The sequence below is a fragment of the Triturus cristatus genome, chromosome 11, assembly GCF_964204655.1.
Source record: "Triturus cristatus chromosome 11, aTriCri1.1, whole genome shotgun sequence".
Classification (NCBI taxonomy): domain Eukaryota; kingdom Metazoa; phylum Chordata; class Amphibia; order Caudata; family Salamandridae; genus Triturus; species Triturus cristatus.
The window spans coordinates 937,440,679-937,466,338 of record NC_140594.1 but is presented as its reverse complement, the minus strand read 5'-3'; the positions used below and the strand labels follow the sequence as shown (position 1 = coordinate 937,466,338).

Genomic DNA, 25,660 nt, shown 5'->3' with positions numbered 1-25,660 from the left:
TTCCCACCACTTCAGAAATGGTGAAGATGACTCTTATCCTCAAACGTACGTTGATACAAAATGACAAGTCTCAAAAACTTTCCTAATTTCTTTCATCTTAGTTTTCAGTTGGACATCCTGTCCACCCTGCTACTCATTTAGTTACCAACATCAATGTATCCTACTGCTTGTTAGCCAACAGAGTGGCCCTCATGTCCGACAACATCTTGCTTTAGCTTTATGATGTCAGCTTGCTAGGCAACAGAGTGGCCCTCATGTCAGACAACATCTGATTAGCTTTATGATGTCAGCGCACCACTGGACCAATTGTCCTTGTGGCAGCTGACCACACAGGAGGATGAGATCAGAAGTTATGCAGTAGGTTACTATCTGTATTCATGACTACAAGGCAAGTAGGAGGGGGAATGGTAAAGGACTCTGAACCACTCAAAGCACTGGGGCCTTTTTGAAAGTCGGATGGAGATACATAAACAGATTATCCTTAACAATCCATCTTGAGTATCAGAGTCCAACATAGGGAGTGCAGGAGAAGAGGTGAAATGAGCTTCCTTCCATGAGAATGTAACACGCTCGTTCTGAAATGAGGTAGTACATTTCAGCCTCAAAGGCAGCAATTTGCTCGAATGGAACATTGCTAATTCCAGGATCTAAAGCAGGCTTTAGTAGCGTTGGAGACAGCCGGGCTTTTATGAATTATTATGACCAACACAATGTGATCCATATTACTTTCAGCTTGACAGAAATTCTATTCAGGCACAGTCTCCCACTACAAGCTAGTGAGGACATGCTGATGCTGTGAACTTTTTAATGCCTAAAGGAATGATTGGGAGTTTTACTTACCATATAAATTGGTAAAATGATGCCGTATGCCGGAAGACTTCAATTTTTTTTTTTCCTTCAGTCTCGGCAATTCAGAGAAACTCGGTTGTGAAACACTGCCACCGGTGGTCATTCAGTATAATCTGCAGATGGAAAAGTCCACTGTTAGCACATTTTCTATAAGCGATACAAAAAAATCTTGATTTTTATAAAGGGTAAACAGATCAATACTATGGAGTCTTTTATTGTGTAAATCAACAGCTCATTAGAAAATCAAATCTCAATTTTAGCTTTTTATCCTCGCATACTTCTCTGCATCCCTTGCCTCATTTGCTAAAACTCTCTAAACAACTGTAGCGCGTACATTAGGACATAGATCAATAGATGTTTTTGCCAGCCAAGTGGCAGTGAACCATTCTCACTTCTTTTGTTTTAGGATATGGTACACCAGTAGCAATTAAGCCAGCTGATAAGTTGAGAGTAAGGGTTATGCCACAGTTCATGGGAATAATAAAAACTATGAATAGCATAATGACCATCTCCATTTTAGCCAATTCCCACCACTTCAGAAATGGTGAAGATGACTCTTATCCTCAAACGTACGTTGATACAAAATGACAAGTCTCAAAAACTTTCCTAATTTCTTTCATCTTAGTTTTCAGTTGGACATCCTGTCCACCCTGCTACTCATTTAGTTACCAACATCAATGTATCCTACTGCTTGTTAGCCAACAGAGTGGCCCTCATGTCCGACAACATCTTGCTTTAGCTTTATGATGTCAGCTTGCTAGGCAACAGAGTGGCCCTCATGTCAGACAACATCTGATTAGCTTTATGATGTCAGCGCACCACTGGACCAATTGTCCTTGTGGCAGCTGACCACACAGGAGGATGAGATCAGAAGTTATGCAGTAGGTTACTATCTGTATTCATGACTACAAGGCAAGTAGGAGGGGGAATGGTAAAGGACTCTGAACCACTCAAAGCACTGGGGCCTTTTTGAAAGTCGGATGGAGATACATAAACAGATTATCCTTAACAATCCATCTTGAGTATCAGAGTCCAACATAGGGAGTGCAGGAGAAGAGGTGAAATGAGCTTCCTTCCGTGAGAATGTAACACGCTCGTTCTGAAATGAGGTAGTACATTTCAGCCTCAAAGGCAGCAATTTGCTCGAATGGAACATTGCTAGTTCCAGGATCTAAAGCAGGCTTTAGTAGCGTTGGAGACAGCCGGGCTTTTATGAATTATTATGACCAACACAATGTGATCCATATTACTTTCAGCTTGACAGAAATTCTATTCAGGCACAGTCTCCCACTACAAGCTAGTGAGGACATGCTGATGCTGTGAACTTTTTAATGCCTAAAGGAATGATTGGGAGTTTTACTTACCATATAAATTGGTAAAATGATGCCGTATGCCGGAAGACTTCCTTTTTTTTTTTTTCCTTCAGTCTCGGCAATTCAGAGAAACTCGGTTGTGAAACACTGCCACCGGTGGTCATTCAGTATAATCTGCAGATGGAAAAGTCCACTGTTAGCACATTTTCTATAAGCGATACAAAAAAATCTTGATTTTTATAATGGGTAAACAGATCAATACTATGGAGTCTTTTATTGTGTAAATCAACAGCTCATTAGAAAATCAAATCTCAATTTTAGCTTTTTATCCTCGCATACTTCTCTGCATCCCTTGCCTCATTTGCTAAAACTCTCTAAACAACTGTAGCGCGTACATTAGGACATAGATCAATAGATGTTTTTGCCAGCCAAGTGGCAGTGAACCATTCTCACTTCTTTTGTTTTAGGATATGGTACACCAGTAGCAATTAAGCCAGCTGATAATTTGAGAGTTAGGGTTATGCCACAGTTCATGGGAATAATAAAAACTATGAATAGCATAATGACCATCTCCATTTTAGCCAATTCCCACCACTTCAGAAATGGTGAAGATGACTCTTATCCTCAAACGTACGTTGATACAAAATGACAAGTCTCAAAAACTTTCCTAATTTCTTTCATCTTAGTTTTCAGTTGGACATCCTGTCCACCCTGCTACTCATTTAGTTACCAACATCAATGTATCCTACTGCTTGTTAGCCAACAGAGTGGCCCTCATGTCCGACAACATCTTGCTTTAGCTTTATGATGTCAGCTTGCTAGGCAACAGAGTGGCCCTCATGTCAGACAACATCTGATTAGCTTTATGATGTCAGCGCACCACTGGACCAATTGTCCTTGTGGCAGCTGACCACACAGGAGGATGAGATCAGAAGTTATGCAGTAGGTTACTATCTGTATTCATGACTACAAGGCAAGTAGGAGGGGGAATGGTAAAGGACTCTGAACCACTCAAAGCACTGGGGCCTTTTTGAAAGTCGGATGGAGATACATAAACAGATTATCCTTAACAATCCATCTTGAGTATCAGAGTCCAACATAGGGAGTGCAGGAGAAGAGGTGAAATGAGCTTCCTTCCATGAGAATGTAACACGCTCGTTCTGAAATGAGGTAGTACATTTCAGCCTCAAAGGCAGCAATTTGCTCGAATGGAACATTGCTAGTTCCAGGATCTAAAGCAGGCTTTAGTAGCGTTGGAGACAGCCGGGCTTTTATGAATTATTATGACCAACACAATGTGATCCATATTACTTTCAGCTTGACAGAAATTCTATTCAGGCACAGTCTCCCACTACAAGCTAGTGAGGACATGCTGATGCTGTGAACTTTTTAATGCCTAAAGGAATGATTGGGAGTTTTACTTACCATATAAATTGGTAAAATGATGCCGTATGCCGGAAGACTTCAATTTTTTTTTTTCCTTCAGTCTCGGCAATTCAGAGAAACTCGGTTGTGAAACACTGCCACCGGTGGTCATTCAGTATAATCTGCAGATGGAAAAGTCCACTGTTAGCACATTTTCTATAAGCGATACAAAAAAATCTTGATTTTTATAAAGGGTAAACAGATCAATACTATGGAGTCTTTTATTGTGTAAATCAACAGCTCATTAGAAAATCAAATCTCAATTTTAGCTTTTTATCCTCGCATACTTCTCTGCATCCCTTGCCTCATTTGCTAAAACTCTCTAAACAACTGTAGCGCGTACATTAGGACATAGATCAATAGATGTTTTTGCCAGCCAAGTGGCAGTGAACCATTCTCACTTCTTTTGTTTTAGGATATGGTACACCAGTAGCAATTAAGCCAGCTGATAAGTTGAGAGTAAGGGTTATGCCACAGTTCATGGGAATAATAAAAACTATGAATAGCATAATGACCATCTCCATTTTAGCCAATTCCCACCACTTCAGAAATGGTGAAGATGACTCTTATCCTCAAACGTACGTTGATACAAAATGACAAGTCTCAAAAACTTTCCTAATTTCTTTCATCTTAGTTTTCAGTTGGACATCCTGTCCACCCTGCTACTCATTTAGTTACCAACATCAATGTATCCTACTGCTTGTTAGCCAACAGAGTGGCCCTCATGTCCGACAACATCTTGCTTTAGCTTTATGATGTCAGCTTGCTAGGCAACAGAGTGGCCCTCATGTCAGACAACATCTGATTAGCTTTATGATGTCAGCGCACCACTGGACCAATTGTCCTTGTGGCAGCTGACCACACAGGAGGATGAGATCAGAAGTTATGCAGTAGGTTACTATCTGTATTCATGACTACAAGGCAAGTAGGAGGGGGAATGGTAAAGGACTCTGAACCACTCAAAGCACTGGGGCCTTTTTGAAAGTCGGATGGAGATACATAAACAGATTATCCTTAACAATCCATCTTGAGTATCAGAGTCCAACATAGGGAGTGCAGGAGAAGAGGTGAAATGAGCTTCCTTCCGTGAGAATGTAACACGCTCGTTCTGAAATGAGGTAGTACATTTCAGCCTCAAAGGCAGCAATTTGCTCGAATGGAACATTGCTAGTTCCAGGATCTAAAGCAGGCTTTAGTAGCGTTGGAGACAGCCGGGCTTTTATGAATTATTATGACCAACACAATGTGATCCATATTACTTTCAGCTTGACAGAAATTCTATTCAGGCACAGTCTCCCACTACAAGCTAGTGAGGACATGCTGATGCTGTGAACTTTTTAATGCCTAAAGGAATGATTGGGAGTTTTACTTACCATATAAATTGGTAAAATGATGCCGTATGCCGGAAGACTTCCTTTTTTTTTTTTTCCTTCAGTCTCGGCAATTCAGAGAAACTCGGTTGTGAAACACTGCCACCGGTGGTCATTCAGTATAATCTGCAGATGGAAAAGTCCACTGTTAGCACATTTTCTATAAGCGATACAAAAAAATCTTGATTTTTATAAAGGGTAAACAGATCAATACTATGGAGTCTTTTATTGTGTAAATCAACAGCTCATTAGAAAATCAAATCTCAATTTTAGCTTTTTATCCTCGCATACTTCTCTGCATCCCTTGCCTCATTTGCTAAAACTCTCTAAACAACTGTAGCGCGTACATTAGGACATAGATCAATAGATGTTTTTGCCAGCCAAGTGGCAGTGAACCATTCTCACTTCTTTTGTTTTAGGATATGGTACACCAGTAGCAATTAAGCCAGCTGATAAGTTGAGAGTAAGGGTTATGCCACAGTTCATGGGAATAATAAAAACTATGAATAGCATAATGACCATCTCCATTTTAGCCAATTCCCACCACTTCAGAAATGGTGAAGATGACTCTTATCCTCAAACGTACGTTGATACAAAATGACAAGTCTCAAAAACTTTCCTAATTTCTTTCATCTTAGTTTTCAGTTGGACATCCTGTCCACCCTGCTACTCATTTAGTTACCAACATCAATGTATCCTACTGCTTGTTAGCCAACAGAGTGGCCCTCATGTCCGACAACATCTTGCTTTAGCTTTATGATGTCAGCTTGCTAGGCAACAGAGTGGCCCTCATGTCAGACAACATCTGATTAGCTTTATGATGTCAGCGCACCACTGGACCAATTGTCCTTGTGGCAGCTGACCACACAGGAGGATGACATCAGAAGTTATGCAGTAGGTTACTATCTGTATTCATGACTACAAGGCAAGTAGGAGGGGGAATGGTAAAGGACTCTGAACCACTCAAAGCACTGGGGCCTTTTTGAAAGTCGGATGGAGATACATAAACAGATTATCCTTAACAATCCATCTTGAGTATCAGAGTCCAACATACGGAGTGCAGGAGAAGAGGTGAAATGAGCTTCCTTCCGTGAGAATGTAACACGCTCGTTCTGAAATGAGGTAGTACATTTCAGCCTCAAAGGCAGCAATTTGCTCGAATGGAACATTGCTAGTTCCAGGATCTAAAGCAGGCTTTAGTAACGTTGGAGACAGCCGGGCTTTTATGAATTATTATGACCAACACAATGTGATCCATATTACTTTCAGCTTGACAGAAATTCTATTCAGGCACAGTCTCCCACTACAAGCTAGTGAGGACATGCTGATGCTGTGAACTTTTTAATGCCTAAAGGAATGATTGGGAGTTTTACTTACCATATAAATTGGTAAAATGATGCCGTATGCCGGAAGACTTCCTTTTTTTTTTCCTTCAGTCTCGGCAATTCAGAGAAACTGTTGTGAAACACTGCCACCGGTGGTCATTCAGTATAATCAGCAGATGGAAAAGTCCACTGTTGGCACATTTTCTATAAGCAATACAAAAAAATCTTGATTTTTATAATGGGTAAACAGATCAATACTATGGAGTCTTTTATTGTGTAAATCAACAGCTCATTAGAAAATCAAATCTCAATTTTAGCTTTTTATCCTCGCATACTTCTCTGCATCCCTTGCCTCATTTGCTAAAACTCTCTAAACAACTGTAGCGCGTACATTAGGACATAGATCAATAGATGTTTTTGCCAGCCTAGTGGCAGTGAACCATTCTCACTTCTTTTGTTTTAGGATATGGTACACCAGTAGCAATTAAGCCAGCTGATAAGTTGAGAGTAAGGGTTATGCCACAGTTCATGGGAATAATAAAAACTATGAATAGCATAATGACCATCTCCATTTTAGCCAATTCCCACCACTTCAGAAATGGTGAAGATGACTCTTATCCTCAAACGTACGTTGATACAAAACGAGAAGTCTCAAAAACTTTCCTAATTTCTTTCATCTTAGTTTTCAGTTGGACATCCTGTCCACCCTGCTACTCATTTAGTTACCAACATCAATGTATCCTACTGCTTGTTAGCCAACAGAGTGGCCCTCATGTCCGACAACATCTTGCTTTAGCTTTATGATGTCAGCTTGCTAGGCAACAGAGTGGCCCTCATGTCAGACAACATCTGATTAGCTTCATGATGTCAGCGCACCACTGGACCAATTGTCCTTGTGGCAGCTGACCACACAGGAGGATGACATCAGAAGTTATGCAGTAGGTTACTATCTGTATTCATGACTACAAGGCAAGTAGGAGGGGGAATGGTAAAGGACTCTGAACCACTCAAAGCACTGGGGCCTTTTTGAAAGTCGGATGGAGATACATAAACAGATTATCCTTAACAATCCATCTTGAGTATCAGAGTCCAACATAGGGAGTGCAGGAGAAGAGGTGAAATGAGCTTCCTTCCGTGAGAATGTAACACGCTCGTTCTGAAATGAGGTAGTACATTTCAGCCTCAAAGGCAGCAATTTGCTCGAATGGAACATTGCTAGTTCCAGGATCTAAAGCAGGCTTTAGTAGCGTTGGAGACAGCCGGGCTTTTATGAATTATTATGACCAACACAATGTGATCCATATTACTTTCAGCTTGACAGAAATTCTATTCAGGCACAGTCTCCCACTACAAGCTAGTGAGGACATGCTGATGCTGTGAACTTTTTAATGCCTAAAGGAATGATTGGGAGTTTTACTTACCATATAAATTGGTAAAATGATGCCGTATGCCGGAAGACTTCAATTTTTTTTTTTTTCTTCAGTCTCGGCAATTCAGAGAAACTCGGTTGTGAAACACTGCCACTGGTGGTCATTCAGTATAATCTGCAGATGGAAAAGTCCACTGTTAGCACATTTTCTATAAGCGATACAAAAAAATCTTGATTTTTATAAAGGGTAAACAGATCAATACTATGGAGTCTTTTATTGTGTAAATCAACAGCTCATTAGAAAATCAAATCTCAATTTTAGCTTTTTATCCTCGCATACTTCTCTGCATCCCTTGCCTCATTTGCTAAAACTCTCTAAACAACTGTAGCGCGTACATTAGGACATAGATCAATAGATGTTTTTGCCAGCCAAGTGGCAGTGAACCATTCTCACTTCTTTTGTTTTAGGATATGGTACACCAGTAGCAATTAAGCCAGCTGATAAGTTGAGAGTAAGGGTTATGCCACAGTTCATGGGAATAATAAAAACTATGAATAGCATAATGACCATCTCCATTTTAGCCAATTCCCACCACTTCAGAAATGGTGAAGATGACTCTTATCCTCAAACGTACGTTGATACAAAACGAGAAGTCTCAAAAACTTTCCTAATTTCTTTCATCTTAGTTTTCAGTTGGACATCCTGTCCACCCTGCTACTCATTTAGTTACCAACATCAATGTATCCGACTGCTTGTTAGCCAACAGAGTGGCCCTCATGTCCGACAACATCTTGCTTTAGCTTTATGATGTCAGCTTGCTAGGCAACAGAGTGGCCCTCATGTCAGACAACATCTGATTAGCTTTATGATGTCAGCGCACCACTGGACAAATTGTCCTTGTGGCAGCTGACCACACAGGAGGATGAGATCAGAAGTTATGCAGTAGGTTACTATCTGTATTCATGACTACAAGGCAAGTAGGAGGGGGAATGGTAAAGGACTCTGAACCACTCAAAGCACTGGGGCCTTTTTGAAAGTCGGATGGAGATACATAAACAGATTATCCTTAACAATCCATCTTGAGAATCAGAGTCCAACATAGGGAGTGCAGGAGAAGAGGTGAAATGAGCTTCCTTCCATGAGAATGTAACACGCTCGTTCTGAAATGAGGTAGTACATTTCAGCCTCAAAGGCAGCAATTTGCTCGAATGGAACATTGCTAGTTCCAGGATCTAAAGCAGGCTTTAGTAGCGTTGGAGACAGCCGGGCTTTTATGAATTATTATGACCAACACAATGTGATCCATATTACTTTCAGCTTGACAGAAATTCTATTCAGGCACAGTCTCCCACTACAAGCTAGTGAGGACATGCTGATGCTGTGAACTTTTTAATGCCTAAAGGAATGATTGGGAGTTTTACTTACCATATAAATTGGTAAAATGATGCCGTATGCCGGAAGACTTCAATTTTTTTTTTTTCCTTCAGTCTCGGCAATTCAGAGAAACTCGGTTGTGAAACACTGCCACCGGTGGTCATTCAGTATAATCTGCAGATGGAAAAGTCCACTGTTAGCACATTTTCTATAAGCGATACAAAAAAATCTTGATTTTTATAAAGGGTAAACAGATCAATACTATGGAGTCTTTTATTGTGTAAATCAACAGCTCATTAGAAAATCAAATCTCAATTTTAGCTTTTTATCCTCGCATACTTCTCTGCATCCCTTGCCTCATTTGCTAAAACTCTCTAAACAACTGTAGCGCGTACATTAGGACATAGATCAATAGATGTTTTTGCCAGCCTAGTGGCAGTGAACCATTCTCACTTCTTTTGTTTTAGGATATGGTACACCAGTAGCAATTAAGCCAGCTGATAAGTTGAGAGTAAGGGTTATGCCACAGTTCATGGGAATAATAAAAACTATGAATAGCATAATGACCATCTCCATTTTAGCCAATTCCCACCACTTCAGAAATGGTGAAGATGACTCTTATCCTCAAACGTACGTTGATACAAAACGAGAAGTCTCAAAAACTTTCCTAATTTCTTTCATCTTAGTTTTCAGTTGGACATCCTGTCCACCCTGCTACTCATTTAGTTACCAACATCAATGTATCCTACTGCTTGTTAGCCAACAGAGTGGCCCTCATGTCCGACAACATCTTGCTTTAGCTTTATGATGTCAGCTTGCTAGGCAACAGAGTGGCCCTCATGTCAGACAACATCTGATTAGCTTCATGATGTCAGCGCACCACTGGACCAATTGTCCTTGTGGCAGCTGACCACACAGGAGGATGACATCAGAAGTTATGCAGTAGGTTACTATCTGTATTCATGACTACAAGGCAAGTAGGAGGGGGAATGGTAAAGGACTCTGAACCACTCAAAGCACTGGGGCCTTTTTGAAAGTCGGATGGAGATACATAAACAGATTATCCTTAACAATCCATCTTGAGTATCAGAGTCCAACATAGGGAGTGCAGGAGAAGAGGTGAAATGAGCTTCCTTCCGTGAGAATGTAACACGCTCGTTCTGAAATGAGGTAGTACATTTCAGCCTCAAAGGCAGCAATTTGCTCGAATGGAACATTGCTAGTTCCAGGATCTAAAGCAGGCTTTAGTAGCGTTGGAGACAGCCGGGCTTTTATGAATTATTATGACCAACACAATGTGATCCATATTACTTTCAGCTTGACAGAAATTCTATTCAGGCACAGTCTCCCACTACAAGCTAGTGAGGACATGCTGATGCTGTGAACTTTTTAATGCCTAAAGGAATGATTGGGAGTTTTACTTACCATATAAATTGGTAAAATGATGCCGTATGCCGGAAGACTTCAATTTTTTTTTTTTTCTTCAGTCTCGGCAATTCAGAGAAACTCGGTTGTGAAACACTGCCACTGGTGGTCATTCAGTATAATCTGCAGATGGAAAAGTCCACTGTTAGCACATTTTCTATAAGCGATACAAAAAAATCTTGATTTTTATAAAGGGTAAACAGATCAATACTATGGAGTCTTTTATTGTGTAAATCAACAGCTCATTAGAAAATCAAATCTCAATTTTAGCTTTTTATCCTCGCATACTTCTCTGCATCCCTTGCCTCATTTGCTAAAACTCTCTAAACAACTGTAGCGCGTACATTAGGACATAGATCAATAGATGTTTTTGCCAGCCAAGTGGCAGTGAACCATTCTCACTTCTTTTGTTTTAGGATATGGTACACCAGTAGCAATTAAGCCAGCTGATAAGTTGAGAGTAAGGGTTATGCCACAGTTCATGGGAATAATAAAAACTATGAATAGCATAATGACCATCTCCATTTTAGCCAATTCCCACCACTTCAGAAATGGTGAAGATGACTCTTATCCTCAAACGTACGTTGATACAAAACGAGAAGTCTCAAAAACTTTCCTAATTTCTTTCATCTTAGTTTTCAGTTGGACATCCTGTCCACCCTGCTACTCATTTAGTTACCAACATCAATGTATCCGACTGCTTGTTAGCCAACAGAGTGGCCCTCATGTCCGACAACATCTTGCTTTAGCTTTATGATGTCAGCTTGCTAGGCAACAGAGTGGCCCTCATGTCAGACAACATCTGATTAGCTTTATGATGTCAGCGCACCACTGGACAAATTGTCCTTGTGGCAGCTGACCACACAGGAGGATGAGATCAGAAGTTATGCAGTAGGTTACTATCTGTATTCATGACTACAAGGCAAGTAGGAGGGGGAATGGTAAAGGACTCTGAACCACTCAAAGCACTGGGGCCTTTTTGAAAGTCGGATGGAGATACATAAACAGATTATCCTTAACAATCCATCTTGAGAATCAGAGTCCAACATAGGGAGTGCAGGAGAAGAGGTGAAATGAGCTTCCTTCCATGAGAATGTAACACGCTCGTTCTGAAATGAGGTAGTACATTTCAGCCTCAAAGGCAGCAATTTGCTCGAATGGAACATTGCTAGTTCCAGGATCTAAAGCAGGCTTTAGTAGCGTTGGAGACAGCCGGGCTTTTATGAATTATTATGACCAACACAATGTGATCCATATTACTTTCAGCTTGACAGAAATTCTATTCAGGCACAGTCTCCCACTACAAGCTAGTGAGGACATGCTGATGCTGTGAACTTTTTAATGCCTAAAGGAATGATTGGGAGTTTTACTTACCATATAAATTGGTAAAATGATGCCGTATGCCGGAAGACTTCAATTTTTTTTTTTTCCTTCAGTCTCGGCAATTCAGAGAAACTCGGTTGTGAAACACTGCCACCGGTGGTCATTCAGTATAATCTGCAGATGGAAAAGTCCACTGTTAGCACATTTTCTATAAGCGATACAAAAAAATCTTGATTTTTATAAAGGGTAAACAGATCAATACTATGGAGTCTTTTATTGTGTAAATCAACAGCTCATTAGAAAATCAAATCTCAATTTTAGCTTTTTATCCTCGCATACTTCTCTGCATCCCTTGCCTCATTTGCTAAAACTCTCTAAACAACTGTAGCGCGTACATTAGGACATAGATCAATAGATGTTTTTGCCAGCCAAGTGGCAGTGAACCATTCTCACTTCTTTTGTTTTAGGATATGGTACACCAGTAGCAATTAAGCCAGCTGATAAGTTGAGAGTAAGGGTTATGCCACAGTTCATGGGAATAATAAAAACTATGAATAGCATAATGACCATCTCCATTTTAGCCAATTCCCACCACTTCAGAAATGGTGAAGATGACTCTTATCCTCAAACGTACGTTGATACAAAACGAGAAGTCTCAAAAACTTTCCTAATTTCTTTCATCTTAGTTTTCAGTTGGACATCCTGTCCACCCTGCTACTCATTTAGTTACCAACATCAATGTATCCGACTGCTTGTTAGCCAACAGAGTGGCCCTCATGTCCGACAACATCTTGCTTTAGCTTTATGATGTCAGCTTGCTAGGCAACAGAGTGGCCCTCATGTCAGACAACATCTGATTAGCTTTATGATGTCAGCGCACCACTGGACCAATTGTCCTTGTGGCAGCTGACCACACAGGAGGATGAGATCAGAAGTTATGCAGTAGGTTACTATCTGTATTCATGACTACAAGGCAAGTAGGAGGGGGAATGGTAAAGGACTCTGAACCACTCAAAGCACTGGGGCCTTTTTGAAAGTCGGATGGCGATACATAAACAGATTATCCTTAACAATCCATCTTGAGTATCAGAGTCCAACATAGGGAGTGCAGGAGAAGAGGTGAAATGAGCTTCCTTCCGTGAGAATGTAACACGCTCGTTCTGAAATGAGGTAGTACATTTCAGCCTCAAAGGCAGCAATTTGCTCGAATGGAACATTGCTAGTTCCAGGATCTAAAGCAGGCTTTAGTAGCGTTGGAGACAGCCGGGCTTTTATGAATTATTATGACCAACACAATGTGATCCATATTACTTTCAGCTTGACAGAAATTCTATTCAGGCACAGTCTCCCACTACAAGCTAGTGAGGACATGCTGATGCTGTGAACTTTTTAATGCCTAAAGGAATGATTGGGAGTTTTACTTACCATATAAATTGGTAAAATGATGCCGTATGCCGGAAGACTTCCTTTTTTTTTTTTTTCCTTCAGTCTCGGCAATTCAGAGAAACTCGGTTGTGAAACACTGCCACCGGTGGTCATTCAGTATAATCTGCAGATGGAAAAGTCCACTGTTAGCACATTTTCTATAAGCGATACAAAAAAATCTTGATTTTTATAAAGGGTAAACAGATCAATACTATGGAGTCTTTTATTGTGTAAATCAACAGCTCATTAGAAAATCAAATCTCAATTTTAGCTTTTTATCCTCGCATACTTCTCTGCATCCCTTGCCTCATTTGCTAAAACTCTCTAAACAACTGTAGCGCGTACATTAGGACATAGATCAATAGATGTTTTTGCCAGCCAAGTGGCAGTGAACCATTCTCACTTCTTTTGTTTTAGGATATGGTACACCAGTAGCAATTAAGCCAGCTGATAAGTTGAGAGTAAGGGTTATGCCACAGTTCATGGGAATAATAAAAACTATGAATAGCATAATGACCATCTCCATTTTAGCCAATTCCCACCACTTCAGAAATGGTGAAGATGACTCTTATCCTCAAACGTACGTTGATACAAAACGAGAAGTCTCAAAAACTTTCCTAATTTCTTTCATCTTAGTTTTCAGTTGGACATCCTGTCCACCCTGCTACTCATTTAGTTACCAACATCAATGTATCCGACTGCTTGTTAGCCAACAGAGTGGCCCTCATGTCCGACAACATCTTGCTTTAGCTTTATGATGTCAGCTTGCTAGGCAACAGAGTGGCCCTCATGTCAGACAACATCTGATTAGCTTTATGATGTCAGCGCACCACTGGACCAATTGTCCTTGTGGCAGCTGACCACACAGGAGGATGAGATCAGAAGTTATGCAGTAGGTTACTATCTGTATTCATGACTACAAGGCAAGTAGGAGGGGGAATGGTAAAGGACTCTGAACCACTCAAAGCACTGGGGCCTTTTTGAAAGTCGGATGGCGATACATAAACAGATTATCCTTAACAATCCATCTTGAGTATCAGAGTCCAACATAGGGAGTGCAGGAGAAGAGGTGAAATGAGCTTCCTTCCGTGAGAATGTAACACGCTCGTTCTGAAATGAGGTAGTACATTTCAGCCTCAAAGGCAGCAATTTGCTCGAATGGAACATTGCTAGTTCCAGGATCTAAAGCAGGCTTTAGTAGCGTTGGAGACAGCCGGGCTTTTATGAATTATTATGACCAACACAATGTGATCCATATTACTTTCAGCTTGACAGAAATTCTATTCAGGCACAGTCTCCCACTACAAGCTAGTGAGGACATGCTGATGCTGTGAACTTTTTAATGCCTAAAGGAATGATTGGGAGTTTTACTTACCATATAAATTGGTAAAATGATGCCGTATGCCGGAAGACTTCCTTTTTTTTTTTTTTCCTTCAGTCTCGGCAATTCAGAGAAACTCGGTTGTGAAACACTGCCACCGGTGGTCATTCAGTATAATCTGCAGATGGAAAAGTCCACTGTTAGCACATTTTCTATAAGCGATACAAAAAAATCTTGATTTTTATAAAGGGTAAACAGATCAATACTATGGAGTCTTTTATTGTGTAAATCAACAGCTCATTAGAAAATCAAATCTCAATTTTAGCTTTTTATCCTCGCATACTTCTCTGCATCCCTTGCCTCATTTGCTAAAACTCTCTAAACAACTGTAGCGCGTACATTAGGACATAGATCAATAGATGTTTTTGCCAGCCAAGTGGCAGTGAACCATTCTCACTTCTTTTGTTTTAGGATATGGTACACCAGTAGCAATTAAGCCAGCTGATAAGTTGAGAGTAAGGGTTATGCCACAGTTCATGGGAATAATAAAAACTATGAATAGCATAATGACCATCTCCATTTTAGCCAATTCCCACCACTTCAGAAATGGTGAAGATGACTCTTATCCTCAAACGTACGTTGATACAAAATGACAAGTCTCAAAAACTTTCCTAATTTCTTTCATCTTAGTTTTCAGTTGGACATCCTGTCCACCCTGCTACTCATTTAGTTACCAACATCAATGTATCCTACTGCTTGTTAGCCAACAGAGTGGCCCTCATGTCCGACAACATCTTGCTTTAGCTTTATGATGTCAGCTTGCTAGGCAACAGAGTGGCCCTCATGTCCGACAACATCTGATTAGCTTTATGATGTCAGCGCACCACTGGACCAATTGTCCTTGTGGCAGCTGACCACACAGGAGGATGACATCAGAAGTTATGCAGTAGGTTACTATCTGTATTCATGACTACACGGCAAGTAGGAGGGGGAATGGTAAAGGACTCTGAACCACTCAAAGCACTGGGGCCTTTTTGAAAGTCGGATGGAGATACATAAACAGATTATCCTTAACAATCCATCTTGAGTATCAGAGTCCAACATACGGAGTGCAGGAGAAGAGGTGAAATGAGCTTCCTTCCGTGAGAATGTAACACGCTCGTTCTGAAATGAGGTAGTACATTTCAGCCTCAAAGGCAGCAATTTGCTCGAATGGAACATTGCTAGTTCCAGGACCTAAAGCAGGCTTTAGTAACGTTGGAGACAGCCGGGCTTTTATGAATTATTATGACCAACACAATGTGATCCATATTACTTTCAGCTTGACAGAAATTCTATTCAGGCACAGTCTCCCACTACAAGCTAGTGAGGACATGCTGATGCTGTGAACTTTTTAATGCCTAAAGGAATGATTGGGAGTTTTACTTACCATATAAATTGGTAAAATGATGCCGTATGCCGGAAGACTTCCTTTTTTTTTTTCCTTCAGTCTCGGCAATTCAGAGAAACTGTTGTGAAACACTGCCACCGGTGGTCATTCAGTATAATCAGCAGATGGAAACGTCCACTGTTGGCACATTTTCTATAAGCAATACAAAAAAATCTTGATTTTTATAATGGGTAAACAGATCAATACTATGGAGTCTTTTATTGTGTAAATCAACAGCTCATTAGAAAATCAAATCTCAATTTTAGCTTTTTATCCTCGCATACTTCTCTGCATCCCTTGCCTCATTTGCTAAAACTCTCTAAACAACTGTAGCGCGTACATTAGGACATAGATCAATAGATGTTTTTGCCAGCCTAGTGGCAGTGAACCATTCTCACTTCTTTTGTTTTAGGATATGGTACACCAGTAGCAATTAAGCCAGCTGATAAGTTGAGAGTAAGGGTTATGCCACAGTTCATGGGAATAATAAAAACTATGAATAGCATAATGACCATCTCCATTTTAGCCAATTCCCACCACTTCAGAAATGGTGAAGATGACTCTTATCCTCAAACGTACGTTGATACAAAACGAGAAGTCTCAAAAACTTTCCTAATTTCTTTCATCTTAGTTTTCAGTTGGACATCCTGTCCACCCTGCTACTCATTTAGTTACCAACATCAATGTATCCTACTGCTTGTTAGCCAACAGTGTGGCCCTCATGTCCGACAACATCTTGCTTTAGCTTTATGATGTCAGCTTGCTAGGCAACAGAGTGGCCCTCATGTCAGACAACATCTGATTAGCTTTATGATGTCAGCGCACCACTGGACCAATTGTCCTTGTGGCAGCTGACCACACAGGAGGATGACATCAGAAGTTATGCAGTAGGTTACTATCTGTATTCATGACTACAAGGCAAGTAGGAGGGGGAATGGTAAAGGACTCTGAACCACTCAAAGCACTGGGGCCTTTTTGAAAGTCGGATGGAGATACATAAACAGATTATCCTTAACAATCCATCTTGAGTATCAGAGTCCAACATAGGGAGTGCAGGAGAAGAGGTGAAATGAGCTTCCTTCCGTGAGAATGTAACACGCTCGTTCTGAAATGAGGTAGTACATTTCAGCCTCAAAGGCAGCAATTTGCTCGAATGGAACATTGCTAGTTCCAGGATCTAAAGCAGGCTTTAGTAGCGTTGGAGACAGCCGGGCTTTTATGAATTATTATGACCAACACAATGTGATCCATATTACTTTCAGCTTGACAGAAATTCTATTCAGGCACAGTCTCCCACTACAAGCTAGTGAGGACATGCTGATGCTGTGAACTTTTTAATGCCTAAAGGAATGATTGGGAGTTTTACTTACCATATAAATTGGTAAAATGATGCCGTATGCCGGAAGACTTCCATTTTTTTTTTTCTTCAGTCTCGGCAATTCAGAGAAACTCGGTTGTGAAACACTGCCACCGGTGGTCATTCAGTATGATCTGCAGATGGAAAAGTCCACTGTTAGCACATTTTCTATAAGCAATACAAAAAAATCTTGATTTTTATAAAGGGTAAACAGATCAATACTATGGCGTCTTTTATTGTGTAAATCAACAGCTCATTAGAAAATCAAATCTCAATTTTAGCTTTTTATCCTCGCATACTTCTCTGCATCCCTTGCCTCATTTGCTAAAACTCTCTAAACAACTGTAGCGCGTACATTAGGACATAGATCAATAGATGTTTTTGCCAGCCAAGTGGCAGTGAACCATTCTCACTTCTTTTGTTTTAGGATATGGTACACCAGTAGCAATTAAGCCAGCTGATAATTTGAGAGTAAGGGTTATGCCACAGTTCATGGGAATAATAAAAACTATGAATAGCATAATGACCATCTCCATTTTAGCCAATTCCCACCACTTCAGAAATGGTGAAGATGACTCTTATCCTCAAACGTACGTTGATACAAAATGACAAGTCTCAAAAACTTTCCTAATTTCTTTCATCTTAGTTTTCAGTTGGACATCCTGTCCACCCTGCTACTCATTTAGTTACCAACATCAATGTATCCTACTGCTTGTTAGCCAACAGAGTGGCCCTCATGTCCGACAACATCTTGCTTTAGCTTTATGATGTCAGCTTGCTAGGCAACAGAGTGGCCCTCATGTCAGACAACATCTGATTAGCTTTATGATGTCAGCGCACCACTGGACCAATTGTCCTTGTGGCAGCTGACCACACAGGAGGATGACATCAGAAGTTATGCAGTAGGTTACTATCTGTATTCATGACTACACGGCAAGTAGGAGGGGGAATGGTAAAGGACTCTGAACCACTCAAAGCACTGGGGCCTTTTTGAAAGTCGGATGGAGATACATAAACAGATTATCCTTAACAATCCATCTTGAGTATCAGAGTCCAACATACGGAGTGCAGGAGAAGAGGTGAAATGAGCTTCCTTCCGTGAGAATGTAACACGCTCGTTCTGAAATGAGGTAGTACATTTCAGCCTCAAAGGCAGCAATTTGCTCGAATGGAACATTGCTAGTTCCAGGACCTAAAGCAGGCTTTAGTAACGTTGGAGACAGCCGGGCTTTTATGAATTATTATGACCAACACAATGTGATCCATATTACTTTCAGCTTGACAGAAATTCTATTCAGGCACAGTCTCCCACTACAAGCTAGTGAGGACATGCTGATGCTGTGAACTTTTTAATGCCTAAAGGAATGATTGGGAGTTTTACTTACCATATAAATTGGTAAAATGATGCCGTATGCCGGAAGACTTCCTTTTTTTTTTTCCTTCAGTCTCGGCAATTCAGAGAAACTGTTGTGAAACACTGCCACCGGTGGTCATTCAGTATAATCAGCAGATGGAAACGTCCACTGTTGGCACATTTTCTATAAGCAATACAAAAAAATCTTGATTTTTATAATGGGTAAACAGATCAATACTATGGAGTCTTTTATTGTGTAAATCAACAGCTCATTAGAAAATCAAATCTCAATTTTAGCTTTTTATCCTCGCATACTTCTCTGCATCCCTTGCCTCATTTGCTAAAACTCTCTAAACAACTGTAGCGCGTACATTAGGACATAGATCAATAGATGTTTTTGCCAGCCTAGTGGCAGTGAACCATTCTCACTTCTTTTGTTTTAGGATATGGTACACCAGTAGCAATTAAGCCAGCTGATAAGTTGAGAGTAAGGGTTATGCCACAGTTCATGGGAATAATAAAAACTATGAATAGCATAATGACCATCTCCATTTTAGCCAATTCCCACCACTTCAGAAATGGTGAAGATGACTCTTATCCTCAAACGTACGTTGATACAAAACGAGAAGTCTCAAAAACTTTCCTAATTTCTTTCATCTTAGTTTTCAGTTGGACATCCTGTCCACCCTGCTACTCATTTAGTTACCAACATCAATGTATCCTACTGCTTGTTAGCCAACAGAGTGGCCCTCATGTCCGACAACATCTTGCTTTAGCTTTATGATGTCAGCTTGCTAGGCAACAGAGTGGCCCTCATGTCAGACAACATCTGATTAGCTTTATGATGTCAGCGCACCACTGGACCAATTGTCCTTGTGGCAGCTGACCACACAGGAGGATGACATCAGAAGTTATGCAGTAGGTTACTATCTGTATTCATGACTACAAGGCAAGTAGGAGGGGGAATGGTAAAGGACTCTGAACCACTCAAAGCACTGGGGCCTTTTTGAAAGTCGGATGGAGATACATAAACAGATTATCCTTAACAATCCATCTTGAGTATCAGAGTCCAACATAGGGAGTGCAGGAGAAGAGGTGAAATGAGCTTCCTTCCGTGAGAATGTAACATGCTCGTTCTGAAATGAGGTAGTACATTTCAGCCTCAAAGGCAGCAATTTGCTCGAATGGAACATTGCTAGTTCCAGGATCTAAAGCAGGCTTTAGTAGCGTTGGAGACAGCCGGGCTTTTATGAATTATTATGACCAACACAATGTGATCCATATTACTTTCAGCTTGACAGAAATTCTATTCAGGCACAGTCTCCCACTACAAGCTAGTGAGGACATGCTGATGCTGTGAACTTTTTAATGCCTAAAGGAATGATTGGGAGTTTTACTTACCATATAAATTGGTAAAATGATGCCGTATGCCGGAAGACTTCCATTTTTTTTTTTCTTCAGTCTCGGCAATTCAGAGAAACTCGGTTGTGAAACACTGCCACCGGTGGTCATTCAGTATGATCTGCAGATGGAAAAGTCCACTGTTAGCACATTTTCTATAAGCAATACAAAAAAATCTTGATTTTTATAAAGGGTAAACAGATCAATACTATGGCGTCTTTTATTGTGTAAATCAACAGCTCATTAGAAAATCAAATCTCAATTTTAGCTTTTTATCCTCGCATACTTCTCTGCATCCCTTGCCTCATTTGCTAAAACTCTCTAAACAACTGTAGCGCGTACATTAGGACATAGATCAATAGATGTTTTTGCCAGCCAAGTGGCAGTGAACCATTCTCACTTCTTTTGTTTTAGGATATGGTACACCAGTAGCAATTAGGCCAGCTGATAATTTGAGAGTAAGGGTTATGCCACAGTTCATGGGAATAATAAAAACTATGAATAGCATAATGACCATCTCCATTTTAGCCAATTCCCACCACTTCAGAAATGGTGAAGATGACTCTTATCCTCAAACGTACGTTGATACAAAATGACAAGTCTCAAAAACTTTCCTAATTTCTTTCATCTTAGTTTTCAGTTGGACATCCTGTCCACCCTGCTACTCATTTAGTTACCAACATCAATGTATCCTACTGCTTGTTAGCCAACAGAGTGGCCCTCATGTCCGACAACATCTTGCTTTAGCTTTATGATGTCAGCTTGCTAGGCAACAGAGTGGCCCTCATGTCAGACAACATCTGATTAGCTTTATGATGTCAGCGCACCACTGGACCAATTGTCCTTGTGGCAGCTGACCACACAGGAGGATGAGATCAGAAGTTATGCAGTAGGTTACTATCTGTATTCATGACTACAAGGCAAGTAGGAGGGGGAATGGTAAAGGACTCTGAACCACTCAAAGCACTGGGGCCTTTTTGAAAGTCGGATGGAGATACATAAACAGATTATCCTTAACAATCCATCTTGAGTATCAGAGTCCAACATAGGGAGTGCAGGAGAAGAGGTGAAATGAGCTTCCTTCCATGAGAATGTAACACGCTCGTTCTGAAATGAGGTAGTACATTTCAGCCTCAAAGGCAGCAATTTGCTCGAATGGAACATTGCTAGTTCCAGGATCTAAAGCAGGCTTTAGTAGCGTTGGAGACAGCCGGGCTTTTATGAATTATTATGACCAACACAATGTGATCCATATTACTTTCAGCTTGACAGAAATTCTATTCAGGCACAGTCTCCCACTACAAGCTAGTGAGGACATGCTGATGCTGTGAACTTTTTAATGCCTAAAGGAATGATTGGGAGTTTTACTTACCATATAAATTGGTAAAATGATGCCGTATGCCGGAAGACTTCAATTTTTTTTTTTTCCTTCAGTCTCGGCAATTCAGAGAAACTCGGTTGTGAAACACTGCCACCGGTGGTCATTCAGTATAATCTGCAGATGGAAAAGTCCACTGTTAGCACATTTTCTATAAGCGATACAAAAAAATCTTGATTTTTATAAAGGGTAAACAGATCAATACTATGGAGTCTTTTATTGTGTAAATCAACAGCTCATTAGAAAATCAAATCTCAATTTTAGCTTTTTATCCTCGCATACTTCTCTGCATCCCTTGCCTCATTTGCTAAAACTCTCTAAACAACTGTAGCGCGTACATTAGGACATAGATCAATAGATGTTTTTGCCAGCCAAGTGGCAGTGAACCATTCTCACTTCTTTTGTTTTAGGATATGGTACACCAGTAGCAATTAAGCCAGCTGATAAGTTGAGAGTAAGGGTTATGCCACAGTTCATGGGAATAATAAAAACTATGAATAGCATAATGACCATCTCCATTTTAGCCAATTCCCACCACTTCAGAAATGGTGAAGATGACTCTTATCCTCAAACGTACGTTGATACAAAATGACAAGTCTCAAAAACTTTCCTAATTTCTTTCATCTTAGTTTTCAGTTGGACATCCTGTCCACCCTGCTACTCATTTAGTTACCAACATCAATGTATCCTACTGCTTGTTAGCCAACAGAGTGGCCCTCATGTCCGACAACATCTTGCTTTAGCTTTATGATGTCAGCTTGCTAGGCAACAGAGTGGCCCTCATGTCAGACAACATCTGATTAGCTTTATGATGTCAGCGCACCACTGGACCAATTGTCCTTGTGGCAGCTGACCACACAGGAGGATGACATCAGAAGTTATGCAGTAGGTTACTATCTGTATTCATGACTACACGGCAAGTAGGAGGGGGAATGGTAAAGGACTCTGAACCACTCAAAGCACTGGGGCCTTTTTGAAAGTCGGATGGAGATACATAAACAGATTATCCTTAACAATCCATCTTGAGTATCAGAGTCCAACATACGGAGTGCAGGAGAAGAGGTGAAATGAGCTTCCTTCCGTGAGAATGTAACACGCTCGTTCTGAAATGAGGTAGTACATTTCAGCCTCAAAGGCAGCAATTTGCTCGAATGGAACATTGCTAGTTCCAGGACCTAAAGCAGGCTTTAGTAACGTTGGAGACAGCCGGGCTTTTATGAATTATTATGACCAACACAATGTGATCCATATTACTTTCAGCTTGACAGAAATTCTATTCAGGCACAGTCTCCCACTACAAGCTAGTGAGGACATGCTGATGCTGTGAACTTTTTAATGCCTAAAGGAATGATTGGGAGTTTTACTTACCATATAAATTGGTAAAATGATGCCGTATGCCGGAAGACTTCCTTTTTTTTTTTCCTTCAGTCTCGGCAATTCAGAGAAACTGTTGTGAAACACTGCCACCGGTGGTCATTCAGTATAATCAGCAGATGGAAACGTCCACTGTTGGCACATTTTCTATAAGCAATACAAAAAAATCTTGATTTTTATAATGGGTAAACAGATCAATACTATGGAGTCTTTTATTGTGTAAATCAACAGCTCATTAGAAAATCAAATCTCAATTTTAGCTTTTTATCCTCGCATACTTCTCTGCATCCCTTGCCTCATTTGCTAAAACTCTCTAAACAACTGTAGCGCGTACATTAGGACATAGATCAATAGATGTTTTTGCCAGCCTAGTGGCAGTGAACCATTCTCACTTCTTTTGTTTTAGGATATGGTACACCAGTAGCAATTAAGCCAGCTGATAAGTTGAGAGTAAGGGTTATGCCACAGTTCATGGGAATAATAAAAACTATGAATAGCATAATGACCATCTCCATTTTAGCCAATTCCCACCACTTCAGAAATGGTGAAGATGACTCTTATCCTCAAACGTACGTTGATACAAAACGAGAAGTCTCAAAAACTTTCCTAATTTCTTTCATCTTAGTTTTCAGTTGGACATCCTGTCCACCCTGCTACTCATTTAGTTACCAACATCAATGTATCCTACTGCTTGTTAGCCAACAGAGTGGCCCTCATGTCCGACAACATCTTGCTTTAGCTTTATGATGTCAGCTTGCTAGGCAACAGAGTGGCCCTCATGTCAGACAACATCTGATTAGCTTTATGATGTCAGCGCACCACTGGACCAATTGTCCTTGTGGCAGCTGACCACACAGGAGGATGACATCAGAAGTTATGCAGTAGGTTACTATCTGTATTCATGACTACAAGGCAAGTAGGAGGGGGAATGGTAAAGGACTCTGAACCACTCAAAGCACTGGGGCCTTTTTGAAAGTCGGATGGAGATACATAAACAGATTATCCTTAACAATCCATCTTGAGTATCAGAGTCCAACATAGGGAGTGCAGGAGAAGAGGTGAAATGAGCTTCCTTCCGTGAGAATGTAACATGCTCGTTCTGAAATGAGGTAGTACATTTCAGCCTCAAAGGCAGCAATTTGCTCGAATGGAACATTGCTAGTTCCAGGATCTAAAGCAGGCTTTAGTAGCGTTGGAGACAGCCGGGCTTTTATGAATTATTATGACCAACACAATGTGATCCATATTACTTTCAGCTTGACAGAAATTCTATTCAGGCACAGTCTCCCACTACAAGCTAGTGAGGACATGCTGATGCTGTGAACTTTTTAATGCCTAAAGGAATGATTGGGAGTTTTACTTACCATATAAATTGGTAAAATGATGCCGTATGCCGGAAGACTTCCATTTTTTTTTTTCTTCAGTCTCGGCAATTCAGAGAAACTCGGTTGTGAAACACTGCCACCGGTGGTCATTCAGTATGATCTGCAGATGGAAAAGTCCACTGTTAGCACATTTTCTATAAGCAATACAAAAAAATCTTGATTTTTATAAAGGGTAAACAGATCAATACTATGGCGTCTTTTATTGTGTAAATCAACAGCTCATTAGAAAATCAAATCTCAATTTTAGCTTTTTATCCTCGCATACTTCTCTGCATCCCTTGCCTCATTTGCTAAAACTCTCTAAACAACTGTAGCGCGTACATTAGGACATAGATCAATAGATGTTTTTGCCAGCCAAGTGGCAGTGAACCATTCTCACTTCTTTTGTTTTAGGATATGGTACACCAGTAGCAATTAGGCCAGCTGATAATTTGAGAGTAAGGGTTATGCCACAGTTCATGGGAATAATAAAAACTATGAATAGCATAATGACCATCTCCATTTTAGCCAATTCCCACCACTTCAGAAATGGTGAAGATGACTCTTATCCTCAAACGTACGTTGATACAAAATGACAAGTCTCAAAAACTTTCCTAATTTCTTTCATCTTAGTTTTCAGTTGGACATCCTGTCCACCCTGCTACTCATTTAGTTACCAACATCAATGTATCCTACTGCTTGTTAGCCAACAGAGTGGCCCTCATGTCCGACAACATCTTGCTTTAGCTTTATGATGTCAGCTTGCTAGGCAACAGAGTGGCCCTCATGTCAGACAACATCTGATTAGCTTTATGATGTCAGCGCACCACTGGACCAATTGTCCTTGTGGCAGCTGACCACACAGGAGGATGAGATCAGAAGTTATGCAGTAGGTTACTATCTGTATTCATGACTACAAGGCAAGTAGGAGGGGGAATGGTAAAGGACTCTGAACCACTCAAAGCACTGGGGCCTTTTTGAAAGTCGGATGGAGATACATAAACAGATTATCCTTAACAATCCATCTTGAGTATCAGAGTCCAACATAGGGAGTGCAGGAGAAGAGGTGAAATGAGCTTCCTTCCATGAGAATGTAACACGCTCGTTCTGAAATGAGGTAGTACATTTCAGCCTCAAAGGCAGCAATTTGCTCGAATGGAACATTGCTAGTTCCAGGATCTAAAGCAGGCTTTAGTAGCGTTGGAGACAGCCGGGCTTTTATGAATTATTATGACCAACACAATGTGATCCATATTACTTTCAGCTTGACAGAAATTCTATTCAGGCACAGTCTCCCACTACAAGCTAGTGAGGACATGCTGATGCTGTGAACTTTTTAATGCCTAAAGGAATGATTGGGAGTTTTACTTACCATATAAATTGGTAAAATGATGCCGTATGCCGGAAGACTTCAATTTTTTTTTTTTCCTTCAGTCTCGGCAATTCAGAGAAACTCGGTTGTGAAACACTGCCACCGGTGGTC

The 25,660-nt window shown here is 40.5% G+C and overlaps 1 long non-coding RNA gene across 1 annotated transcript; it reads right to left on the bottom strand.

The window, feature by feature from the left end:
• Positions 1 to 840: 840 nt before the first annotated feature.
• Positions 841 to 25,660, bottom strand: LOC146785698 (uncharacterized). The gene is made up of 19 exons (XR_014970769.1): positions 25,550 to 25,660; positions 24,178 to 24,298; positions 22,808 to 22,960; positions 21,434 to 21,556; positions 20,062 to 20,182; positions 18,692 to 18,844; positions 17,320 to 17,440; positions 15,950 to 16,102; positions 14,575 to 14,698; positions 13,200 to 13,323; positions 11,826 to 11,948; positions 10,452 to 10,574; positions 9,078 to 9,200; positions 7,704 to 7,826; positions 6,335 to 6,486; positions 4,961 to 5,083; positions 3,588 to 3,709; positions 2,214 to 2,336; positions 841 to 962 (listed from the first exon to the last, which is right to left on the bottom strand). It is a non-coding gene; the product is annotated as an uncharacterized LOC146785698 (long non-coding RNA).